The following is a 21544-nucleotide window of genomic DNA, read 5'->3' as shown; positions in this document are numbered from 1 at the left end:
AAAACCGTTCCTTCCGCCACCCGATGTTGCACAATATCCTCTCTCATTAGAAGCAAGAGAGGGCATACGCCCCATAATTGAAGGTTTTATTGCAAAAGGAGTCATCCGGCCGCAGCGGACCCCCTGCAACACGCCTATTCTGCCTCCGCCTTTCCAGACCATGACTGCGTACAAGTTCTGCAATCTACTTTACAGATCAGACCAGATCTGTCTGATGAACCGCTACCGGAATCAGATGTCATTCTCTTCACGGACGGCAGTTCCTACTACCAGAATGGGGTAAGATACACAGGTTTTGCAATAACAACACAATGGGAAGTAGTAGAGGCGGCAGCACTCCCAGGACGGTGGGGAGCGCAAGCAGCAGAAATCTACGCGCTGGCCAGAGCATGTCAATTGTCGGCAGGTAAAAAGGTGACCATCTTCACAGATAGCAGGTATGCTTTCGGGGTTATACATTGTCACATTCATTTGTGGAAATACAGGGGGTTTACAACTGCAGGAGGTAAACCAATCCAATATCTGGAACTTGTGCAAAAGTTGTTACAAACTATTCTTGAACCTTCACAGCTAGCAGTGGTACATTGCAAAGCACACACCAAGGAGCAAGATCCTGTAACCCTCGGAAGCGCTCTGGCAGATCAAACTGCTCGCCAAGCAGCATTGTTTCCTATAAGCATGCCAACTTTAGCAATGGTAACCACTGCTTTTGTCCCACCTGTATCTGTTCCAGTACCTCCACAGGAATTAAAACAATGGACTGAGCTAGGAGCGATTCTGAAGCAGCAATTATGGACCATGCCAGACGGTAGGGCTTGCCTCCCTAGATCATTGTACCAGACCGCAGTAAAATGGTTTCATGACCATGGGGGTCATTATGGCACACATACATTGGTGGACTCCATTACGCGCTTCTGGTATGCCCCTGGAATCAAACCAGTATGCAGTGCAATAGTGAAAGCATGCCACATTTGCCAAGCCAATGGCCCTGCCTTGCCGAATAGGGCCCCGCAAGGGGGTAGACCTACACCAGCCGCACCATTCTTGCACATCCAAATTGACTTTGTTGATCTCCCAAAAGCTGAAGGAAAGAAACACCTTTTGGTCATGGTATGCCCTTTAACAGCATGGATAGAGGCATTCCCAACTACAAATGCCACCGCCACAACAGTGGCCAAATTATTACTGAAAGAAATAATACCACGGTTTGGGGTTCCAGAGATAATTGACTCAGACCGAGGAACACATTTTACTGGACAGATCCTGGCGAAAGTTGAAGAAGGTTTGGGAATCAAGCATTTATTTCACACTGTTTACCATCCACAAGAACCGGGAAATTAAAACCGCATTGGCTAAGTATACTCAGGAAACAGGTTTAAGGTGGCCTCAGGTACTCCCTCTCGTTCTTTTCCATCTGCGTACCCGCCCTACCCAAGCCTTAGGGCTCTCCCCGTATGAATTAATGTATGGCAGGCCTCCAACGAAAGGGGGGAGCTTGCCAAATGTGGATGTTTCACTATTGGGGGGGATCACATAACTGTATCCCAGTATCTTTCTCCGCAGAACAGACTTCGTGAATTGTGGAAATCTGCAGGATTAACCAAGACGGTGCCCCTTGAGGACCAAGTGCATCCATACCGCCCCGGGGACTTTGTTTGGGCAAAGAAATTCGTGAGGGGCGATTCTTTGCAACCACGATACACAGGACCACACCAAGTCCTCTTATCTACACAAGCAGCTGTCTTCTTGGAAGGTCGGAAGTCGTGGATACATCATTCCCACGTAAAGCCTGCTGTGGTAGTGGCATCTCCACCTCCCCGGGTCCCGAAATTACGCCTGCAGAGGAACGGAGAAACCGGTCAGTGGCAGGCGGCTCAACTCCCCTTTCAGGACGGTAGATATCGAGTAAATAACAACGCTGATATGCTTCAACAAGGATGGAGGTTGCCTGCCCATTTGTGGGTCGTGGGCATTCTGATTCACCACGCCTGGCCCCTTTGTTGCCCCCCCCAACGTAAAAATATGTAGTGACAGTGACTATTACTATCTAAAAGACTTTGGACGAACAATTCCGAAAACACAGGACTGTCCAGACCCTTTTCTGTACGATGTGGATCTGATAAAGGAGGGAACGGTAAAAGCTGACATTGCGGGACGTTTATGTCACAAAGCAGCCGTTGTACTGCAACACAACTACACCGGCAGATGGGTAGTTCATTGCACCCGTATAGAAATCGAATGGCCCATCAGACTTGCGCTTCGATGCAAACAATACCGCCCTATGCCCAATTATGGTTGCCCCACTAACTTAGATGTTAATTCCATAAGATCAGAATATAATATGATCACTTTCAAGGCAGAATATAGTAGGATTACTTTGCAGGTCCGAACTACAGAGAAAGAGAAGTTTTGTGTAGGCATTGGCATACCATCCTGTTACGCATGGCTAAAAGATAGGTTGGAGACACAGAAACCCTCGCAAAATCAGGTAACACACACTACACGTGAAGTAAAACCAATAGGTGGATTTAAGCAAAGAAATACAAAAATAGGCGATGGGTGGGACGGAAACACGTTTGTTGCTTTAATGGAAGAGACAGCTCCTAAGAAATGTACTTGCTATGTCTGTGCACACACACCACCACACGGACAGGCTAGAGTCCCCTTGACTGGGGCCCCTTTGCCGTTAAAGGAGTATCTTTCTTTTGCTTCACATTCCAGTTCACAGGAGTTGGAAGGGGGGTTGATTTTAAGCGGGCCCATCGCCAGGTCAGTTTGCGTAAGCAGTGGAAACCAGCCGACGGGAGGAATGATATGTGATGGCTTGATTTTCTCCACAAACCCGGGTAATTGGACATTTTTAAACGGGACACGCAAGGCAGAGGGCTTAACCTGGTTATCCATTTGGCAGTATTTGTTGCGGTTAACTTTTGCAGACCATCACTTAGTGCCTTTTCTCACGGACTTAGTGGATCACCAAACCCCAGCTGGACTCTGGTGGCTTTGTGGGCACTCAGCGGTAAGGAAACTGCCAACATCGGGCTCTTGGACCTGCACTTTAGGGAGGGTGGTACCGGGGCTCCGGGTTTCCCACACCCTACCAACCCTGCGCCGCCGTAACCGGAGAGGCACAGGGGAGGCGATGTTGAGAGGTTTTTTTTCCCAATGTATGGGGCAGCCAAAACGTATCAGGAACTTCGACGTCATTAAACACATTAATGATATCGGAAACATCTATCATGAGGTAGAACGCATTGGGAATTTTTCCTTGCTCTCTGGGTTTTCTGACTGGTTCTCAGCATGGCCAGACTGGCACAAGATTTTATTCTATATTGTTCTGGTATTAGCTTTGTTGATTTCTGTTTGTTGCTGCTTACAATGTATACCAAATTTGATGCAATTGGCTTCGGTCTGTCTAAGTAAGCTCACGCTGTCATTATCCCGGAGATCACAGCCGACCTATATGGAGATGGCTTTGAAGCCGATTTGGCAACCCAAGCAAGGTAATGCAGCTACCTGAGAGACTAGCTAGTCTCTCAGGGCTGAAAGGGGGGACTGTTAGGATCAAAATTGAACCTCAGCCGTCTGCAATACGTTCACTTGCCTTACCCAAACAAATTCAGGCATTATGGGAAATAGAACCAAAATGGTCTTTTAGTTGACCTGGATCTGTAGCTGTATATATTTTACTGTCTGTATTATACTCTTGGGGAAAGTGGAGGCTTTCTTTCTACATTCTTACCACAGTAAACTTGGTGGTCTTTACAGACTTTTATGTTTGATTCTGTGTATGTATGTTCAGAAGTAAGCATCGCTGTAGGATTGCAGCCTGTATTGTTTTTGAAACCACAGACCACAGGCAAGTTAAGGTAATTATACAGCCATATAGTCAACATGGATTTTTCACATTCCACAATGATAAATTGAAAATACCCCCATGCCATTCTGATGCTTCCCATAAGCTCATGTCAAAACCAAACCTTGCAAAACTTATAGTCCTGAACTCAGAAATGCTCGCTTAACAACCATCTAAATTTTTATAGCCATACACAAAACAGTCAAAGAGAATCGAGAGTTCAAAGTGTAAAAAGAGAGAGAGAAAAACCAGACCCCTTTTGGACTTTTTTCTGTCACAGTTCTCATAATATGTTGAAATTAATTAAAAATCAGCCATGTTCACAAAGTACATGTAATCCTATAACTGACCTTGCCCCGTACTCTGACCTTCATCTTCTGCAGTTTAAAAGTTAAAAAAATGCCTGGCTGATTTTTAATTAATTTAAGAAATTTGCCATTGAACAATGATAAGGCTGGGCATGCTCAGTAAGAACCAACTGTCAGTGTTCCAAAAGCCAGACTCACAGCTGCTTGGCTTACCTAATCGGGGGACTACACCCACACCAGACTTTGATTTCACTTGAGACAGTTATGCCTTCCCCCAAAGAATGCTGCAAGTGTAGTTTATGAAGGTTGCTGAGAGGAGACTCCTGTTCCCGTGACAGAGCTCCAGTGGCCAGAGTAGTTTAACAATCAGTTGCTCTGACTGAAGTTCTGTGAGGGGAACAGCAGGGCATCTCCTAGCAACTCTTAGTACCCTTCACTAACTAGACTTCCCAGGATTCTTTGGGAGAAGCCATGACTGTCCAAAGTGAAATATAGATCTAGTGTGCATACGGCCAGGGACAGCTTTGGTTAAAATTTGTGGTGGGAGGCTACATATGCCTGCTGTAGAATAAAAACATGGGGGAAATAGTGAAAAAGAATGATACTGTTCACAATGTTTTCCTCTTTGAAAGGAAAGAGGCTTCCCCTCTGTCCAGTGCCCACCCACCCATCCAATGTCCTCCCTTTCCTGCCCTCCTTGTCCCCCTCCCAGGTCAGTTTCACCTATCTGACGCATGATTGCACAGGAGTAAATCCCACTGAAGACAAAAAGCATGCAAATAATCGAACCTGCCCTCCCCTACTCCTCCCTTGTATCCCCTCCATTGTATCCCCTCCCTCTTGCCCCTTCCGTACCCTTCCTTCACCATTCCCTTCTTCTCCTTCTCCTTCTCCTTCTCCTTCCCCTTGGTCAGTTTTACCTGTCCTAGGACTACGACCTGGGAGACCAGGGTGTAAATCCCCACACAGCCATAAAGCTCACTGGGTGACCTTGGGCCAGTCACTGCCTCTCAGCCTTAGAGGAAGGCAATGGTAAACCACCTCTGAATACTGCTTAGCATGAAAAACCCCATAGGGTCGCCATAAGTCAGAATTCACTTGAAGGCAGTCCATTTCATTTTCAAGCATGATTGCGCAGGTGTAAATCTCATTGAACTCAATAAGCATGCAAATGATCAAACCCGCCCTCCCCTCCTCCTCCTCCCATCACCTCCCTTTTGCCCCTGCACTCCCCCTTCCTTCACTCCTCCCCTCCCCTTCCAATGTCCTCCATCCCCCTTCTGCTCCCCTCTTCCCCCTTCCTCTTTCCATCTACTCTCCCCCCCTTACCCCTCCCGGTCAGTTTTACCTATCCTAGCCTTGATTGCATGAGAGTAAATCCCACTGAACTCAGTAAACATGCAAATGATCAGATGCGCCTTTTTCCTCCTTCCCCTCTCTTCTTCCATCTTTCTGCCTTCTCCCTCTCCTCCCCCCCTGCCCACTCCAGGCCTCCCTCCCCATGGTCAGTTTTACCTATCCTAAGCATGATTGCATGGGAGTAAATCCCATTGAACTCAATAAACATGCACATGAGCAAACCTGCCCTCTCCCCTCCTGCCTTCTCCCCTCCCCCTGCTCTCCTCCCCATCCCCTGTGGTCAGTTTCACCTAAGCATGACTGCAGGGGAGTAAATCCCACTGAACTCAATAAACATGCAAATGATCAATCCATTCTCAGCAAACTTGCACAGGATCCCATTTCTTACCTCCCGGATTAAAAAGCAGAGAAATTCACTAATAAGCAAAAAAAAAAAATACCTATAGCCAACATATATTTCTGTCGAACTTTAAAAAGCAGGGAAATTGGGCAGCTATAGTGAATGCACCAGGGGAGCAGGAGACCTGACTTCCTCTCTGAGATATTGTACTGCCCTACAAATTTGTCAAAAAGCAAACACCATTTGGGTTGGTCTTTCACAGTCCAATCCACGTGCTGTGTAGATTGGAAGAATTTGATAACATGTGCCTCTGAGCATATGGTGAGTGGTGGCAACACCTGCAATCAGCCCAAATAACAGAAACAAGACATGTGCTGTGCTGATCTTGTTTAGCAGGGAGGAAGCAACAATATTAAAACAGTTGATAGACTTCAGATAGTCACTTTAAATGTTTGATTTACTTTGCAATTTTAGTGAAGTTTTCTATAGTAAATCATAGAATAGTAGAGTTGGAAGGGGCCGATAAGGCCATCAAGTCCAACCCCCTGCTCAATGCAGGAATCCAAATCAAAGCATTTTCGACAGATGGCTGTCCAGCTCCCTGTTGAATGCCTCCAGTGTCGGAGAGCCCACTACCTCTCTAGGTAATTGATTCCATTGTCGTATGGCTCTAACAGTTAGGATGTTTTCCTGATGTCCAGTCGAAATCTAGCCTCCTGCAACTTGAGCCCATTATTTCGTGTCTTGCACTGTGGGACAACCAAGAAGAGGTCCTGGCCCTCCTCTATGTGACAACCTTTCATGTACTTGAAGAGTGCTATCATATCTCCACTCAGTCTACTCTTCTCCAGGCTAAACATGCCCAGTTTTTTCAGTCTCTCCTCATAGGGCTTTGTTTCCAGTCCCCTGAACCTCCTTGTTGCCCTCCTCTGAACCTGGGCCCAGGACTGAGCCCTGTGGTACCCCACTTCTTACTTCTGCCCAGTTTGAGAAGGAACCATTGATAAGCACTCTTTGAGTACGATTCTAGAGCCAACTGTGGATCCACCTGATAGTTCCATCCAGCCCACATTTAGCTAGCTTGCTAATCAGGATATCATGGGGCACTTTGTCAAAAGCTTTGCCGAAGTCGAGGTATATTATGTCCACAGCATTCCCACAGTCTATAAGGGAGGTTACCCGGTCAAAAAATGAGATAAGATTAGTTTGGCAGGATTTGTTCTTCATAAATCTGTGTTAGCTCCTAGTAATCGCTGCATTGTTTTCAAGGTGCTTACAGATTGACTGCTTTATAATCTGCTCCAGAGTTTTTGCAGGGATTGATGTTAGGCTGACTGGTCTGTAGTTCCCCAGTTCCTCCTTTTTTCCTTTTTTGAAGATAGGGATAACATTAGCTCTCCTCCAGTCATCCGGCACTTCACCAGTCCTCCACGATTTCGCAAAGATAATAGACAGCGGTTCTGAGAGTTCTTCAGCCAGTTACTTCAGTTTATTGGGCCCTGCCGATTTGAACTGGTTCAAAGTGATTAGGTATTCCTTGACCATTTGTCTATCAATCTCAAGCTGCAATCCTGCCCCTTCTACTTCATGTTTCCCGGGAGGGTCATAGACCCTTTTTTGGGAGAAGACTGAGCCAGAGTAGGAATTGAGCACTTTTCTGTGTCATCTGTTATCATTTTCCCATCCTCACTGAGCAGCTGTGCCACCGTTTCTTTTCTCTGTGTTTTACTGAAGAAAGCTTTTTTGTTGCTTTTGGCATCCCTCCTAACCTCAGCTCATTCTCAGCTTTAGCCTTCCTGCCACCTCCTGTATGTGTCCTTTTTTGTTTTCAGGTCATCTCTAAGCTTTTTGTGAAGCCACATTGGCTTCTTCTGTTGTTTCCCCCCTTTTTTTCCTTGTTGGAATTGCTTGCCATTGCGCCTTTAGAATTTTCTTTTTTAAAAACTCCCTCCCATCTTGGACTCCTTTTCTCACTAGGGTGGCTTGCCATGGAACTGTACTTACAGTTGTTCTGAGTTTATTAAAATCAGCTTTCCTGAAGTCCAGGGTGCGCATATGGCTACTCTCAGCTTTTGCTTCTGTTAAAATCAAGAATTCAAGTATGGTGTGGTCACTTTCCCCCAGAGTTCCCGTAACTGCCACTTCATCCACCAAATCATCTCTGTTGGGTAGAATCGAGTCCAGGATAGCTGATCCTCTGGTTGCATCCTCCACTTTCTGTAGGAGAAAGTTATCTCCAACACATGTCAGAAATTTCTTGGAGGGGCCGTGTTTGGAGAATTTGTCTCCCAACAGATATCGGGATAATTGAAACCCCCCATTACTACTACATCATGCCTCCTCAAAACATTGGCAATTTGCTGTTCAAAAGTTACATTCTCATCTTCTCCTTGATTGGGTGGTCGGTAATAGACTCCAAGCACCACATTCCTTTTATTACTTGCCCCATTAATTTTAATCCAGATACTCTCGGTGGAACTACCAAGCTCATCTTCCTGTATTTCTGTGCAGGGATATCTATTTTTAACATATAGCGCGACTCCACCTCCCTTTTTATTCCTTCTGTTCTTTTTTAACAAGCTATATCCTTCAGTTGCTGTATTCCAGTCATGGGAGCCATCCCACCAAGTTTCAGTTATACCTATCAAGTCGTAATTGCCCTCCTGTATGAAGAGTTCAAGTTCGTCCTGCTTGTTTCCCATGCTTTGCGCATTAGTATACAGGCATCGAAGGCCATGTGATTTATGGCTTGGCTTTGAAATTAATACAAATACATTTGACACAGATTTCTCAGATGAATAATGAGAGAAATATAATTTTCTAGTTTAGATTCTCTGTAGAAACAGTAGTAACACAGAAAAGAATCAAAGTAAGAAGAACACCAACAAACATAAAAAATGTAACTCTCCATCTTTGGAGATGGCAGGTGTTGCCACCACTCACCATATGCTCAGAGGCACATATTACCAAATTCTGCCAAGCTACACAGGAAGTGGACTGTGAAAACCAACCCAAATTGTGTTTGCATTTTGACAAATTTGTAGGGCAGTACAATATCTGGAGGAGGTGAGGTTCACTATAGCTGCCCATTTCTCCTGCTTTTTAAAGTTTGATAGAAATATCTGTTGGTTATAGGTATGTTCTTAAACTGCAAGGTTTTTTTTGCCTATTAGTGAATTCCTTTCTAATTTCATGGTGCTACAGACATACACTTGTCGAAAGCCCATCCGTGAGTTCTAACTTAAGACAGTCCAATATATATATTTTTTAAAAAATGAGACTATGTAGCCAGTCAATAAGGGAAGGGACCCATGTCAATATCCCTTGTGGAATCAAACATTGTAGCACCATTCCCCAAATTATTTAGAAACTGGATGAAGAAAAACTTGTTTTAAAAAAGCAAGGAAAAATAACAAACATACATAGGAAACTGCTCTATACAGAGTCAGGCCAATGGTTCATCTAGCTCATTATTGTCTGCACTGACTGGCAGCGACTCTCTACGGTTTCAGCTGTGGGACATCCCTACCTGGAGATGCCAGGAACTGAACCTGAGACCTTCTACATGCAAAGCAGATGCTTTGTTACTGAGCTACAGCTCTTCAACATGGATATACCAAATTGTTTTGAGCAAACAATATGATGAACACTAACAGTGAAACTAAACATATCAAGCCACTTTTTTATGACTGACTATTTAACCACATCTGCTTAGAATATTTATTTATTTATTGAATTTATTAGTCGCCCATCTGGCTGGCTGTCTAGCCACTCTGGGCGACGTACAATATAGGCATACAATACCTAGACATTAAAAATCTAAAAACAATGAAGATAAAATCTAGCCCAACCAAAAAGCCTGCCTGAAGAGCCAGGTCTTCAAGGCCCGGCGGAAACTCATCATGGAAGGGGCATGGCGGAGATCATTTGGGAGGGAGTTCCACAGGGTGGGGGCCACAACTGAAAAAGCCCTCTCTCTAGTCCTCACCAGTTTGGCTGTTTTGACTGATGGGATGGAGAGAAGGTCTTTTGATGCTGATCTTGTTGGGCGGCATAGCTGATGATGCTGAAGGCGCTCCTTTAGATAGACTGGGCCGAAACTGTATAGGGATTTAAAGGTCAAAACCAACACCTTGAATTGGGCCCGGTAAGCAACTGGTAACCAGTGCAACTCTTTTTTTTTTTTGTAATAATTTTTATTATTCATATTTTCATAAAACAAACACAAACAAAATCAAACAACAAAAACAATACAACAAAAATAAAAAATAAAAAAAACTTGACTTCCGATTTGTTACAGATCAGCTATAAGTATATAATATATATCAAACCTATCTCCTAAAACATACGAAATTCACTTTTTTCATAATCTATCTTAATTAATCATCAAATCCCATTATCATCATTTCATTTTTTTCTTTCAACAAAAAGTCCAAAAGAGGCTTTCATTCCTCCAGTGCGACTCTTTTAGCACTGGAGTGATATGATCTTGCCAGCGACTGGCTTTAATCAGGCGTGCCCCCGTGTTCTGTACCAGTTGCAGCTTCCGGACTGTTTTCAAGGGTAGCCCCACGTAGAGCGCATTACAGTAGTCAAGGCGAGAGGAGACCAGGGCATGTATCACCGATGGGAGCAGATGATTGGGAAGGTAGGGGCGTAGCCTCCGTATCAGATGGAGTTGATACAGTGCTGCCCGGCTCACAGCTGAAACCTGAGCTTCCATGGACAGTTGGGAGTCAAGAATGACCCCGAGGCTATGGACCTGGTCTTTCAGGGGCAATTGTACCCCATTTAGCACCAGGTCCAAATCCCCTAACCTTCCCTTGTCTCCCACGAACAGTACCTCGATTTTGTCAGGGTTCAGCTTCAGCTTATTCCTTCCCATCCAGCCACTCACCGACTCCAGGCACTTGGACAGGGTTTCTACAGCCAACCTCAGTGAAGATTTAAATGAGAGATAGAGCTTAGATTTGTATCCCACCCTTCCTCCCAGTAGGAGCACCACTACACTCGTAAGATCAGTGGACATGCCAATTAGCTGTGTGTGAGAGAGAGGGGGGGAGGGAGGGGGCGAGAGAGAGGGAGAGAGATTCTTTCAACATATGTTCCTAATGTAATTCTGTTTCCAGAAAGCAAAGGGATAACTCCACCATTGTCTTTCACTTTGTAAGTAGATGGATTTTTGCACACAAGCCCTAGGGATTTGGGAGGGAAATCATATTTGCGTAGGGAAAGGAGTCTTCTGTGGTGACAGAATACCTGGAGCCAGTCAGACTGAGAGAAATATTCTGTTACTAGCATTTTTTTCCAGTGGCAGCTAATGTTGCTGTTGCTGAGGTTTAGCTCAGTTTGTTTGTGGAGATCTGCAAAGTGCTGACTCCCCACAGGGTTCTGGAAGGGCTGTCAACAATGTTGGGCTGGTTAACTTTTCCCCAAAGATGCAGGCAGGGCCAGTTCACTCCTGGGAGCAAGGTGTTGATCTCTGGGCTGAGATGTTAACATTGCCATTAGGCAGTAAGTTACCTGCTACCTTGCCACAACTGAGTTGTCCCAGTGGTGCATACCTAAAACTGTTAGTTGGGCTTCTGTGTGTGTAGAGGGTGGTGGTCCTCACAGGCAGCAGGGTAGCTCATACAGAGCTGGGCAGGTTGGAACTTGTGCTTTGCTTGACACCAGGATTTTTGTATGCTATAGTAGGAAGCCAGCAAAACAGTGAGCAGTGCCCGCCTCCTAATTTGAAAATGCTGACCATTGCTATCATGCCATGCTCCTTGCTGTTTATTGGCTACCTAGTTTCCAGGACAATGGACTCTTAATCTAAAAGCTGACACCAGCTGTGTGATGCCCTCCAAATGGACATGGAGGGTGGGGGGGTGTGCAGATGTGTGGATGATCTAAGCTGTCTTCCTGGAAGCAGAGTCCTAAACCTTGAGGTTCTGGTTCTTGCCTAAAGGTCTGCTAATGCTTTGCACAGCAGTGTTGCTCTTGTTTCTGAGAAGTAACACTAGGAAAGCTCCATAACTGCAGTTTGGAGTTTATAATACTAGTGGTGTGTGGAGGACACTTCTGACACTGTTTCTCATGCCAGTAAGAAACAGACTTTTTATCTGATTGAAATAACTTCCAAGATGATTAAAGCATGCGTGGTAAACTTAATACAAATTTTTGTGTGTTCATGGCACTTTGCAAACAATTTTTGTGCAAAGATGTGAATGCTGCGTAAAGGAAATACCTTGAATTGAGACCAATGATGTATATAGCAATACTGTATAATAAATCACTAAACTATTTAATAATACTCTGCATTAACATACTGCTTTAGATGGTTCAAAGCACTTCATACATTATCTTGCCCTGTATTGCAGGTGGTGGCCTGAAAGGCTCTGAGGTCTCGCTTAAAATCACCCAGTGAATGGCTAGCAGAAGTTATATTCAAACTGGGACTTGCTGTTTTGTACCTTAAACTCTTAATTACTTCCTTGTTTCAAGTTGTTTTTCAAATGCTAAAAAGTAATAAATAGCTAATGTGCTCCAGTTGATGTGACACAATGACATTTGTAAAAGCTACTATTAAGTTTCCTTTAAAAAGGAAATATGAATTTGATGTATTTAGTGATAGTTACTCACTGAATAAATCTTGGCTAAGGTTAGTGACCTTAACCACAAGCCTGGATTTGGATGACCCACTTAGCCAAACCTCAGTATTTCTCACCACAATGTAGGAGTATTAAAAAATACCCCTGCTTTGTTCCTCCCTGGGAGCTCACATGTTTGTGCGGTCCTTACAAGCCATAGTTTGGCTTGCTGTGATGTGCAAACCAGGTCATTTTCTCAAAGTAGGAAGAAATTGGTATTTTAGAATGCAATGATTTATGTTGCAAATATTAGACAAAATAAATCTGCGTCATCCTTGGTCAGTTTCTTAAGGGAAAGGGGTTGTAGAGCTGCTTGCTCCTAATGTTTAACAAACTGAACTATATTAGCAGGTAGAAGCAACAGAGTAGACTCTTAAGAAATCCACAGGTTGTTGTAAAATTCCACATTGTGCAGTAAATGGGCCAGGGAAGTTCTGTTTTGAGAGGATAGCTTTTCATCCAGCTAGTCATTAAAATCAATTTTCTTTCCTACTTCATTCAATTTTGTTTCCTATGGCAATAAAAGATTTCTGCTATTCCCCAAACTGTCTGGCAGTCTGGGGAGAGTGCCAGCATAGGGGAAATGGAGGAGTTCTGTTTTGTAGTTAATGCTATCAGCTAGAAAAATCAGAGAGGCTGTCAAAGCGGTAAACTGCTGCCAAAGCAGGTAATTCTTGTAAACTTCATGTAATGGAAGCTGGTGCAGTAGAAGAAAGGGAAGTTGATTCTGATCTAAAAGTTTCATTTAGTGTATGTGTCTGTATATACGTTGTGATATGACTAGCTTCTAAGCGCAGGCAGCAAGCCAAAATAGAGTTGTGATATTGTATAGAATCTTAAAGTAAATATGCCTCACTGGGGCACCTCAAAACAAGCAAGAACGCCTGTGTGATCATGTAACCAAGTAGTGCCAGACAGATGTTGTTGGACTACAACTCCCATCATTCCTGACAGTTGGCTATGCTGGCTGGGGCTGATGGGAGCTTGGAATTCAATAATATCTGGAGGGCATCATGTTGGCTGCCTCTGGCTCAAACCATGATGGCATCATAAAAGTCTCCTGTGTAGAAACTGGGGTGTATTCAACTAAAGTTTTGTGCTAGTGCAAGGATTACTGCATGTGTAGTGCAATGGGATTCCCCCCTCCCCCCCACACACTCCATGCTGTCCCCAAATCTGCTCTAGAGTGTTGGGAGAATCCCCAGCAGAGATTTAGGAGCTGTGCAGGGGAAGGAGAGATCATTCCATTGTGCAAGGAGATATCCTGGTACTGCTGGAACTTTAGCCTGAGTGCTACATTGAAACTGAATACAGCCCTTTATCAAACTGTGTGCCTGTGTGAGTCCTGTTGAGCCATGAGCCTGGTGGCATCCCTCAGTGATTCTAAGGTGCTCATGTGGGGCCTCCATTGTATCTGAACCTGGCCCCTATTCTACCAAAATGCCTTCCAGTTGGGATTGACTGGCGAGTACAGCTTTCTTTCTGCAAGGCTGGGCTATGGTGAAGGAAGGAAGTGTCCATGAATCAGCAGGCAAATGCATGAAGCTGCCTTACACCAAGTTAGACCATTGGTCTGTCTAGCTCAGTATTGTCTATGCTGAATGGCAATGGCTATCCAGGTTTTTAGACAGGACTCTTCCTCTAACCTGAAATGCTAGGGATTGAATCTGGGACTTTCTGCATTCAAGGCATGGCCTCTACCACTGAGCTACAGCCCTATCCCCAAGATATACTGATGGCTTTATGATAGATATTATTGTCCACCTCCACATATGCATTAAAGTGATGAAGATGTTTAGAAACTAAACCAGTTGAAGTCAGAAGATGAGAGAGCTGATTGATTGATTGAAATCAGTTGGTTAAACCTCCAGGAAGCAGCTTCAAGGGGGAAAATCACAGCGCCATTCGGTCTTGCTGATAAGCAACTGCACTTGTAAGTTTGCTTTCCTCATAGCCACATGACTTTTGTTAGAAGCTTTTGACAGTGTTAGTTCAGTCTGGCTTAGAGAAAGGGAGTGTGTGTCTGTAATAAGTATGCCTCTACTGTTTTATGTTTAGGGTCAGATTGAAGTTGTATCTACTGAGCACATCTCAGGATGAAGCCATCAAAGTACTTAAAGTGCTTTTAACCAGATTTATAGCATGTAATAGCTCTCCATCCTTCAAATCTTGATGGAAAAAATGAGCATATTATGTCATCTGCTTCTGGTGCACTCTTCTAGAATAAATTAAATTAAGCATTCTTTTTATGTGAAATTGTTTATAGTAGGTAGCAAATGTAGTTACAATTTATTTTTAGACCTGTGTAATAAGATTACATTTTAAAGATTTACTTTGCGGAGGCGACATGGGCAACTCAATGTTAAGGATCAGTTGGCAGAAAATTGCTGCTAATGTTTTTTTAATCTTATGAAACAGGATCAGTTACCTTAATAAAAGCACTTATGCTAAGGCAAATAATTGTTTTCTTTTTTAGACAATAATAAAAATGGTTAGCTGTTGTGTTGTGAGAACTGGCCTTTGAATGGCTTTTTCTAGTCTAGATGCAGGATTTCTTTAGAAACTTTTTCAGATGGTTCAATAAAATGGACACAACCTAGTAAAAGTTAAGAACTTTTAAGTCCTATTGATTTAAGAAGAGCCTACTGGGTCAGGCCAATGGCCCATGTAGGCCAGCATTCTTTCTCACAGTGGCCAACCAGATGCCTATGGGACGCCTGAAAGCAGGACTTGAGCACAACAGCTCTTTCCCCATTTGTGATTCCCAGCAACTGGCATTCACAGGCACATTCCTTCTTAACCTTAGCTTAGTTATACCCAAGGTTTTTAATATTAGATACAAGATTTCATAGTCTTAGTTCCTGGAACTTTGAGCAGGCTTGATTTCATCTGAGCCATTTTTGTGTTTTCCCTGTTGTTCCCTAAATACGTAGAGCCACTTCTGAGTTTTAACTCAAGTGTCAATTTAGCTAAACTCATAGCAAAAGAGTGGAGCATTTCATCTGAATGATCAGCCAGGAAACAATCATAATCACAGATTTTTATTCTGAGTATGTTGGAGCTTTCTTACAAATTAAGTTGTGCATTATCTCTAACAGTGACTTTAATGTGCCCCTCACTGGTTTTCAAGCTCTTGCATAGTATTGCATTGTTTTGCAACACTGACCAGTCTTCTGTGTCTTTAATCTTATTGCTATTATTGTTCAGCTTTGAAAATGCTTGTTGTATAGTCTAGTCTTGCTATCACTATAGTGCCTGTGGCTCTTTAGTGTATTCGATTCTCACCCTTAGAAATTAGTATATGTAGTGGTGGTTGTGTGTGGGTATTTTTTTAATCTCTGCTCTACAGAGATATGCTGTGGAGTAATAAAATGGCTGATTAAGAACTTGATACTCAGGGCCATACCATTTCCCTTGTTCTATAGTGGCATGCTGATGTTGAATCTCTTACCATCCAAGGTTTAATCAGAGGTCCACAATATATGACTGGGCCTGGTAGCCTCAAGCATTAGGTTCTGCTAGCCAGCTCTGAAGTCCAGTCCAACCATGTTAGAATTTATCAGTACAGATACTGTCTGAAGTTATGTAACTAGGCTTTGTGTAGGTTGACCCTCCCCATTGTAACCTGAGATTTTTTCAGTTTTGACTGCAGTTTTTCCCCTTTTCAAAAATGTTCAGACTGTCATATACTTTTCAGTTAGCTAGTTTACATTGCTGTTTTCCGGTAGAACCATGAAATGGGGGGGAAGTGTGGAACTTAACTAGTAAAATGCTTATTTTAATTTTCTGTCTAATTAATGTTATTACAAGAATGAAGGGATATTGAAAACTCTTTCAGTGAGAATCCTGGGGCATGTTAGATTCTTTCTGGCATGAGGTTTCAGAGTAGGCCAGAGTCTGCTTCTCAGATAGCAGTTCCCCCCCCCATGTTGGACTACTGAAAATCTCTACCCAGTGGATTTGTTTTTTAATCAGAATTCATGAAGAAACAATTTTTTTCATATAAGTGCCTTCATTCGTTTTATATGTATGTTATTGTTACATTTATATCCCACCTTTCTTCCAGTGAGCTCAAGTTGGCATACATGAATCTCCCCCTGTCCATTTTTTGGGGGGTGGGTTTTATTTATTAATAACTTCCATTATGTATGTATTTGTGTTATGGTTTTGTGCATTTTTTATAATACTTCTTGTAGTTTTACTTTTCTGCACACTGCTTAGAGATCTTTTTATATATTAAGCGGTATAGAAATAGTCTAAATAAATAAATATTTTTTTCGTCACAACACAACTCTGTGAGACAGGCAGAAAGACAGTGACTGTCCCAAGGTCACCCAGTGAAGTCCATAGCTGAGTGGGGATTTGAACCCTGGGCTCCCAAGTCCTAGTCCAATACTCTAACCTATATACCACACTGGCTCATTTAGGTCCCTTAGTATCATCATCCGAGTCTTGGTCTGCATCTAAGGACAATGATACAGTTGGCTCTGTGAACTAGTACAAGAAGACTGATGATGCAGACTGAAGCAGAGTAGTAGGGGCCTTCCTATAAAATCCCCCCTCCCAATCCCTACAGTTCCCATGTAATTAGTTTTACAGCTCTGGAACAAGGGATTGTAACCCTACTTGTATGGCACAGTGAAAAATGAAGAGATCCTGGTTAACATCCAGATGTCCACATCATTCTGGAAATAGCTCGGAAAGTAGTCACTGGTGCTGAGACCAGCTTGATGTGGAATTCTTCTGCTAGCTCTTCAAGCCTAGAAGATGAAGGGGGGGAGCATTTCGGACAAGTGTATTCTTTCCAGGGGCTTATTTATTTATTTACTTACTTACTACATTTGTATACCGCCCCATAGCCAAAGCTCTCTGGGCGGTTTACAACATAAAAAATCAATATAAATTCTACGTAATAAAAAAAATAATTCACATTTTAAGTAAACATAACTAAACAATAAATCTCTAAACAATATACATAACATGAGAACAAAATGAATCATATACAAAACAAAAAGAAAGAATATAACAATTATAAAAATGTATCTAAAAATTTCCATAAATGTTACATTAAAACCATATATGCAATATCTTATTCTTGGCATCACCTCTTTTGTCTTCATCATAAGGATGTCATGGAGGTCAAGTGTTCTCTAATTTCCCATTGTGTTCTTCTAGAGGCATTCCTGCATTTCCTTGGGTGACTGTCCAATCACAAGTCTGTAGTCTTTTTCCAGGGCACATTTCCAGGGGCATTCCTGCTTGTTTTAGGTGATTGGCCAATTACAAGGCTGGCCTTAAGTAGTTCAGAACGATTCTGTTGGGCACTACTACTATAAATTTAACAATGTTAAAACTTTGTAATTGTGATCTTAAGTAATGGGAGGATCCTTAGAGTTAGACCCTCAAGCGGAGGAGTTACAGCTCTTTATTTTAAAGCCTCCATTGGGGTACACAACTGATGATTTGAGAACAAATAAAACATCAGTTGCTTGCACAATGAGAAAAGTTTCTGCTGATGGATTCATTTCTGTGAGACTAAGTTGAGTAAGATGGCATGCTTGACAGAAAATTGGAGTGATTTCAAGATGCTCAGTGCAACCAAGGACTCCTGTATCTGTTAGAATCATGGGGTGGGTTGCCACAGGCCAGTTCAATAGTACTCTAAGCACAAATGAGATGGCTTTTTTCTGAAAATAAAATTACATTGCTTGCTCAGGGTTAAAAGTGATTTTATGTCACATTATCTAAACATCTTTCCTTGCCAGTTCTGATACATGTCTTTTTAGGGAGAAGGAAGGTGTGTGCGTGCACACACACGCATGTAAGGTATAGACAGGGTTGATAAAAATCAATGATTTTTTAAAATTAAATTAAATTGAATTAAATTTTAAATCAGATTTCAATTTTTAAAACAATTAGTAAAAAAGAGCCTAGATCAAAGATATCATCATGAATACTAGTTATACAACTCCTAACTATATTCTATGAATATTTTAACAGTGGTTTATGTAGATGGGAGATAACCTGATCAGCCCTATTCTGCAGGTGGTATACAGGAAGTGTACCCCTCTTGCTCTCACTCTCGGCCTTGCCGCTCTCTAAGTGCAAAGACAGAGGTCAATGAATAGAGAATTTTGGGAAGATGGAGTAGATCTAAACAAGAGGAGACCATTGAAATGGTAATCCAGCTTCACAGCAATAGCCTCTTCTGCAGGTATAGAGAGATTTCTTCTTCTTCTTTTGGACTAATTCATTCTAAATTAAGAAATAAGTTGGGAACTGAAAAAGCAGGAAAGCTTGTACTTCTTTTCCAGACAATATATTAGGAAGACAAAGGTGAAGAAGAAGACTGAGTTTAACTGTACCACCCAATATTTTAACTTTCTCATGCTGACTTGGTTGAATTTGCCTAAATTTTATTTTTTAAAGAAATTTACATTTATCTAAAAGCTGAAATAGTTAACCATTCAAAAATCCATGTGCATGTTGTGTTAATGTTGTTATTGAAGAAAACTAGCCAGAAGAATAAAAATCTTATTAGTACAATTTAAAAGCCTGTTTAGTGATGGCGATTCTGGCACATCATGACAAAAATATCATGATTAATTGAACAGTTGGAGCTGGTTCATCTCCTGAATGACTCCACAAGTTCATTCTGCTTTAGTACTAAAATGACCAAATTATCTTCCAATTGTTTGATGAAAATTAATCTGAAAACAATTTAGAATAATTGTTTAGTGTGTACTTATCTTCTAATGAAACCTACATCTCTGAATATGTATTAAGGTTATATTAAACAATAATGTACTTCTACTAAAAAATGATGATTAAATAGAATCTTCCTCACTAGTGATTTAAACTAGTGAGTCCTTCAGAAAAGTGATTTAAATCATGTTTTAAATCAATTTGATTTAAATCAAATCGACCCTGGGTATAGATCCGAGCATTTAGAGTTTAGCCTCATTCAGGCCATCTGCCTCTCCTCATCTCTCTGCATAGGATATTTTAGCCGTTTTATGTAGCAGATATTGTTAAAACCATATTTGATGGCAAATATGGAAAGGAGGATTGCCATCTGACATCAAGAAGGGAAAGGATTTTTTTTGAAGGAGGAAGGTGCAAAAGAAATGCCTGTTCAATGCCACAAGCACTGCCTTATTCACATAAATTGGCTTATAAACATGGAATTTAAATAATTGTTCAGATTTATAGTTAAATGGCTTTTATCTGGCCTATCTTCACCATGAGGCAACTTGAAAGTGATGCTTTCTCTGGTTTGGCAATTAGAAACTAAACACAGTGTTGTGCAACTAAAGGTTGCTCCTTACATATGACTTGAATGATCAGACTTGCAAGTTTCCCTTCTTTCCCTCTGGCCTGTTTCAGTTTATTTTCCGGTATGCTTCAATGAGCCTTTTATATTGAGATATTTTCAGATAATATGAATTGGCTACAAGCAATGATCCTGCAACAATGGCTGTAGATTTGAGGGGGGAGGGGGGTCCATGATGGAAACATGGGAGAATAGCTTTTTATGGCATGTAGATGAAGAAACATGACTTGACTAACCTAAGACACTGTATTTATTTAACTTAAAAGCATTCTAGACCAGTTAATCTTGCTGCCTGAGGTGGAGCAGCAAATGATGTCCTCCCCGCTCCTTAACTCAAGATGCAAGTTACTTTGGCACCCGAGGCAGGAAATCCCACAAGTGCCCCTCCCTCTCCTTGGCAGTGAAAATACAGTAACAACTAACAATTTGCTGCACTTTCATGACATCTAAAATCATCTGCCTGAGGCGAACATCTCTGCCAAATGATGGGGCCAGCCCTAGGAATGGGAAAAATAACATGTCATGTTCTCATAAATAATTACTCCATTATTTCTTAATCATTTGCTTATTAGCTGGAAAGGCTAGTTAATTTTCAGTACTCTGAGCAGTGTTACATAATAAAATAGCCAAATAAGTCAGCTAAAAAAGATATCCTGAACCCAGTCCAGGAAATTTTGATTGGAAAATTTTCTGGGTAATTTGCATAAGGTAACTTGCATCAGAAAATGTTTTGATGCTGTAGATCTAGCATGTTTGTTTTACTTGCATTTTGTAAACAAAGCTAAAAACTTTGAAACTGCCAAGTTTGCCTAATAACTTATTTGCAGTTGGTCTCCATTCATTGTTACTAATGAACTTATGAAATGGAAAATTTGCCATGGAAAAATAAAGCATGGGAAAGTTTCCACCCTGTGTCATTGACTAACCTAATTCCCAATTTAAAAGTTTAATACTGGTCATCAAAGTACAGTGACTTTGCCACAGTTTAAATTAAAGGCACCAGTTGACAGTGTGCAGAGGCACTCCTATTAGTCACAGCAGGCACCAGGGAGTGCTGACTCTAGGAGCACCCCCAAACTGTCTACCTGATTCTTTAGAAGAAGTGCAGCTCCCTTCATAAGTGGTTGTGCTTTGAATTCTGGTTCAACATTGTTATTGACAAATAGTACTGTTTTTCCTGGATTGAGCCTCAGCTTGTTAGCTCACATCTAGTTCAGTGCTGTGTCCAGACACCAGTTCAAAAAACTCAGAGGGTGGTATTCAATGCTAGTCTTACCCAGAGTAGACCCATTGAAATTAATAGACATGACTAACTCAGGTTCATTAATTTCAGTGGATGTACTTTGAGTAGGACTTAGCTGAATACAACCCAGAGAATGTAACTTTAAAAAGAAAACTTATTTCCTCCCCCCACCCCATGAATTAAGCATCTGTTTTTTTAACTGTGCATCAACTGCTGCACAATCAGTTACATCAGGTGCATGGTCCAGGAGGAAGTCACTTATTACCAATCTTATCAGTTTTCTACAGTGTATGGTTATTCCTTATTGTATTGCCACTTTTCAAAATGTTATCTACAAGAAACTCACTCATTGGTTTTAGACTGTACATCTTCTTTAAAAATACAATATTAAACTATATTTCCATGAAAATCACAGAGTGGAACTTTAAATGCTGTTCTTGGAAGTCAAAACTACCTACATCAGTCTTCTC

At 41.9% G+C, this 21544-nt stretch overlaps 1 protein-coding gene across 6 annotated transcripts in view; it reads left to right on the top strand.

Moving 5' to 3' along the window:
* Positions 1–21544, top strand: part of MGAT5 (alpha-1,6-mannosylglycoprotein 6-beta-N-acetylglucosaminyltransferase) — a 220187-nt gene that overhangs the window by 69169 nt on the left and 129474 nt on the right. The window contains exon 1 of one of the 6 annotated variants that reach the window (XM_061608942.1): positions 18519–18712. The exons of the other annotated variants lie outside the window; for them this stretch is intronic. The gene's annotated coding sequence lies outside the window, so the exon portion shown is untranslated. Of the gene's footprint in view, positions 1–18518; positions 18713–21544 lie in introns of those variants that run through there. 6 annotated transcript variants of the gene reach the window in all.

This window comes from Rhineura floridana, chromosome 2, assembly GCF_030035675.1.
Source record: "Rhineura floridana isolate rRhiFlo1 chromosome 2, rRhiFlo1.hap2, whole genome shotgun sequence".
In the NCBI taxonomy this organism is placed as follows: Eukaryota; Metazoa; Chordata; class Lepidosauria; order Squamata; family Rhineuridae; genus Rhineura; species Rhineura floridana.
Note: the sequence above shows the minus strand (reverse complement) of the source record. Positions and strands in the feature narration are given on the sequence as shown.